Genomic DNA, 6,000 nt, shown 5'->3' with positions numbered 1-6,000 from the left:
CAACACAATACTTTCAAAAATAGACTCATGCAGAAATGAGGAGACCTCAACGTCGCAACATGTGAGCAGAATTCACTCCAGTATGACAGAAGTGAAGCCAAAGTAAGCACACATTCAAACATGTTTCTGTTGTGAGCATCAGTGGTGTATAAAGTACCCAAAAGCCATACTTGAGTAAAAGTAAAGATACCTTACTGGAAAACGACTCCAGTAAAAGTGAAAGTCACCTATTAAAATACTACTTGAGTAAAAGTCTTAAAGTATCTGATATTTACTGTACTTAAGTATCAAAAGTAGTTTTCTGATATTAAATGTACTTAAGTATTGAAAGTAAAAGTACAAGTACATGCTGTTAATAAAAAAGCAAAGGGTCAGAATTTTGAGAATTATGAAGTTTATTCTTTTAAGTGCTGTGGCCACCATGACCAAGGACAAGGAGTTGTGTTGAAAATAATTGGGTTAGCTGTGATCCATCCAGGAGCAACAATGTTGAACATCATATATTGTACATAAGTATACTTTTGCATCTACTATGAACTATGGGCCTGATTTGAACACAACAGGCAAAGGTTTTGCGCAAGCTGAATCTGCAATTGGTCGACTGCTACCATCATAACTCGATCTGATCATCCACAAAATGACTCAAATATCAAAACATGAACAATACTAAAGTATTACAAAACGTAATGCGGCGCTCTTGTTAGCTAACTAGTGCTGCAGTGATTATAGCTATGATGACTCAAATCAACAACATCTCACAACTGTCAACACTTCCTCAGCTCACTAACTCGCTAGCGATCTGTCTACTACACTAATTGTCTCATTTGATTTACGATAGCTAGCAAACGTTAGCCTAACATACACTATGTATAGCTAAATTAGAAGATCAGACACCTGTCCCCCCCCCCCCCCCCAAGATATACTCTGTGGGAAACACTGCTAGATATCTGAACAGGTTTATGATCATTATGATAACTAAACATTAACGTTGCGGCTCATGGGATTCATCTTAATTTACCTCAATGTGTTTCCTGTGGTTGGATGGGGAGTTTTTGAATGCCAATATTTCAGTAGCTTCGGGTAAGCATAAGAGGCACTTCATCCGGTACGAAGAATCTTTCACTCCAACATAAGAAAACATTTCTCGCAAATATGGCCACGGTGTTGGTCTTCGTCACCACCGTCGTTTGTTGCGGGAGCAGCAGGTGCTTCCATTTCTGCTTCCATCATGAAATCAGTCATCGTAGAGTGGAATTCTACTCATGTAGTCGCTCGCTAGCGAGCATCCTGGGCATCACTGGGAATCAAAAAAACGCGGCTTTGAGAGCACTTGTTTGCAGTTGCGCATTAACGTGATTAACCAATGATTTAACTTGCAAGCTAGGTCCACTGATTCCCAAACCTGCTTGCTTGCAGTCTGTGTTCCACCACAGTCCCCGACTTTGGTCTCATGATTCATTTTTTTTCTAAAGAGATTTTATTTTGTAGCGAGTAACGAAGGTTTCAGGGGAAATGTATCGGAGTCAAAGTATCAGTTTTCTTTGCAAAATGTAGTGAAGTAAAAGTAAAAGTCAACAGAAATATAAATAGTAAAGTAAAGTACAGATATCCAAAAAAACGACTTAAGTACAGTAACGAAGTATTTCTACTTCGTTACTATACACCACTGGTGAGCATTGACTGCATTGTTGTGACAGCTGAGTCTATCATCCACTAATGTATCCATATCCTCAGAAGCAATAGTGCATGCTTGCTTGTCGCTCATATTGGGAAATTGGCCATTAAGTTGACATAATCGTGACTGTAAATTAAGCCAACTCAAAACCAAGCTAACTTTAAACCTATCTACTCACAGCCACTGCAACGTTAATGAATAACGTTCAATTCATTCTCGACAGGTAACAAGCAAACAAGTGTTTCTTTCTTTAGAAAAACACCATGGCCTTCTTATTTATTTTAAAACATGAGGTCAAATTAATTGCAAGGTCTCAATTATGTAAAAACAGGTTTAAAATAATGGAAATAAATATTCAAATGCTGTGTAATTTTAATGGTGAACATACAGTTAGACACTTAAAAGACTTTCATTCTGATATGCAGTTTGATGAAGACTTAAGACTGACCTGCTGGCCACATTCCATTTAGCTGCATTATTTTTAAGGTCCTGATATTGTGTATGCGGGCTCATCACACACTGTCACACTGCCATGGCTTACTGGGCCACCGGAATGGAATGAAACCATCATTAACGTTATTAGAAACACCTGTTCTCTTTCTGCCAAGTCAAGATTCAGCTGTGAAAAAGGCCTTTCCTGCTCCTCCACCAGTGTTAGGGACAGCAATCTACACCCCAGCTGTTTGTCAACCTTGTTCTTAATATATTATATATATATATATATATATATATAATATATAGTCTGCTGTCATGGCAGTGAAGTGGAAAAACAGATCCTGACTCTGATTTACAAAAATACAGGAATTATCATGTAAGAAAGAACAGACTCACACAATATTACTATTTCTTTATTGTCTTTATATTTGATTCATGCAGAGGGAGCTTATGGTTTATGATCTCTTTCTTAAGATTATTATTTTTATTTTTTTTACTAAAAAGGATGTTCAACAAACAAAGATGTGTCCTCTGTGATGCAATCAAAATAATCATTTCTTGACACAACGATTCCAGTATGTTTTAGTGCCATTCTAAGAGTTTTAAGCATGTTTTTAGAATAATATGCAATTGTGCGTCACAATTATTTTGGCCAGGATCGTCGTAGCATGAAATTGCCACATCGTCCATGCCAACAGCCCATCGTCAAGTTGCTTCTTGTCCAGCATTGCTGTCAGCTGTAATGACCAGAATAAATAGGCTGCTTACCCTCACCCCTCACTGCCTACCATTATGAATCCACATTTAATGTATTCAGGATATTTCCTCACCTTTTACTGAGGCAGGGTTGTCTCCCACATCACTTTTGGATTTAAAAAAACGGACCATTTTGTGGCACTGCATTCGAAGGAACGTTAGCAAGCTAACAGTGGCTGAACACGTTTGTCTACCTGATGATGTATTGTGATATTCAAACGTAAATAGTCATTGAAATGATGCTTTATTTGAATTATTTAGTGTTTCACTTATGTGCATTATTGAGCACATTTACAGTTAAAATAACAAGCTTCACAAAAAAAAGCCGTTGAAGGCTACTTGGGTTTAGCAGGTTGTGTAAATCTAATGCTATGTCTAGTGCGGTAAGAAAAGGACATGGATCATGTCGTAGTGTGCTTAAAAAAACTGTTATTATTTAAAAACGCTCTATAATTTATCTATTTATTACTGCACAGTGTGTTTGCGTGAGCTCTTTATTAGACACAGTAGTGCTGCAGTAATGCCAGGTCGAGGCTTTGTCAATCCAACCAAATAACCTTAATTCTCCACATTTACCCCTATTTGTCACAGAAATTTGACAAATGGTTTAAAACAGGAGTTTTCACAAAAGGCACGATGACAGCACACATACATATTATCACGAAACACAACTCTAAGGGATCTCTCATGTTGATGTATGGTCTTCATATAGAATCCACTTACACATTAATTATTCTGCAACACACATTTATTCATGACTTGACAATCTAATCCCACCTATGGTTTACAACACAATGTTGTGTATGTTTATGTATGTACTGCTAATGTGTGTTTGATTATTCATGTGTGCCTGAGGTCACGAGTGACACAGTTTGTGCAGATGCAGATGCAGATGCAGATGCATACAGTGTGTGTACATTACAGACATGCCATTTTGGGACTTTAAGGATGTGGTTGTTTGGATTGCACTGAAACATCGCCCTTAATTACACAAACGCAGGTGCTGAAGTTCAGACATTTATTTCACTCCGTGATTTACTTTGTGACGAACACCACAGAGAAATGATTGACGTTGACAAGAAATTGTCTTAGAAGATAAAATGCAAGCATGGTAATTTAATCTCTTTTCAAATAAGGACACATTCCTGTATTCATTATTTGTCAGTGCGAACTAAAAGGCTGAAAACTATATATGCATTCCCCTCAAGACCTACTCAGCTGTGAGCTTTGATGGTGGATTTCTCTTCTTCTTTCAGGGAAAATCTTTACATCTCGCTCTTGTGTGAGAGAGGGTGAGAGAAAGGGGAGAAAAAGGAATTTCCCACATTATACTTTCCATCAGTGTCTCCATCACCTATACTCAAAGCTCTGACCTTGACTTTAAACCTGAAAAGCCCATCTTTTAATATCCGCCATCTTCTACATTTTCTTTCTTTCTTTCCTTCTTACCGTCTTCTGTCTTTTTGCTTTCCTTCCTTCTTTTCCTTCATTCTCTTTACCGTTTATGTCCATTAATAGTCTAGCCCTCTGAGAGGACCTGTCTGCACACAGGCCACTATTACAGACGAAGTGATTTCCATGTAAATGGTGTCAGAATGTCATTTTGAAGTGGAGCTGCTGAGAAAATGAATTCCTGAAGACGAGCGAGATTATCAAGGGGCAATGACACCCGAGTTGCATTCTGGCACATTCATTCCATGCAGCTCTTGTATAATGGTCAATCCACAGCTTTGTTTGGCTCCCAGACTGTGTAGATGCTGAAGTGTCAGTCAGCCCAACCAAAGAGGAGAGAAGGATAGCGACCCAAATATTACCATATGAATGTGTGGTAATATAACCATTTTTTGATATGAGCAAATCACAGTTAAATGATGTGTGTGTGTGTGTGTGTGTGTGTGTGTGTGTGTGTGTGTGTGTGTGTGTGTGTGTGTGTGTGTGTGTGAGTACTCCTAATGAAGGCATTTGTTGCCCCATCACCACACAGTAAGTGTAATGATAAATTGGTGAGGTACACGGTAAAATGATTATATCTGGACCTCAGACGACTTCAGGGCTTGCCATTAGTTTATGTGACGGGTTCAGCAGCTAAAGAAACAGATATTAAGACCAAGACCAATAACGTAACAGGGCGGAGAGAGACGAGGACCACGGGTCAACAGGTTTCAACTCAAATCTTTCTTTTTCTAACAGAGAGAAGACGCGCCAGGAAAATGCTCTTTGCCAAATCTTTCACTGAGGTTACTTTATTGTGAGACTTGAAATAGATCAGACATTCTATTTCTCAACATCAAAACATTTCAGCAGATATCAATATTATAAATATTCTCTATATATAGACTTTTATCTCTTATCTGTATACTGTTAGTAATATGTGGAGGTGATCTCTGCATACTCATCATCTGGTCTACTCATTAGCCTTTCATAAATCATTCTATTTATGTTCTTTGAAGGTCATGGCTGATATAGAACAAGGATTAAGGGTTGATTTTGTAAATGAATGAATGCAAAGAGGTTTATCTCAACAAAAGTTGTCGAGAAAAACTTTTGTAATGCTCTGTAATTACAGTTGTTGTGGGATAATTGAAATATAAATTATCTTATGTTGTGATTGTTGATGTTTTCTGTGAAAACTCACACACACCAGTAATGAGGTTTTCTTTTCTCTCGCCATGTAATATCTTTAAATTAATAATTTGATGGGGAATTGGAAAACGTAATCACTGAATAACATTGATCACACAATTATAGTTAGTCTGCATCCAGAGTTTGATGTGAATACACAGCTATCATTCATGGGGAATTGTGTTATTGCAGTAATCATAACAATTATAACACGGACGTGGCTGAGAACGTTCATTTTAAAGGCGCCAAAGAGAAAAGATGGATGTTATAAAATAAAAAAAAAGATAATATTGCTTCATCAACATAATGTTTCTGTGTTTAAACGCTGAAGAGACAGCGTGGTAATTCTCGTTTGCTTCACAACAAAATGATTCAAGCGATATCCTACATTCTCCAAATACAAAACATATTACGATGGGCTGTCACACATACCTCCGGTTCAAACCGCGAGTGACTTGGTTATTCTGACCAGCTGAGCAACAACATTGTCACTAGAGGTCACCACGTTTTGC

This window comes from Pholis gunnellus, assembly GCF_910591455.1.
Source record: "Pholis gunnellus genome assembly, chromosome: 13".
NCBI lineage: Eukaryota > Metazoa > Chordata > Actinopteri > Perciformes > Pholidae > Pholis > Pholis gunnellus.
The sequence above is the reverse complement of the archived record's forward strand: the minus strand, read 5'-3'. Positions refer to the sequence as shown.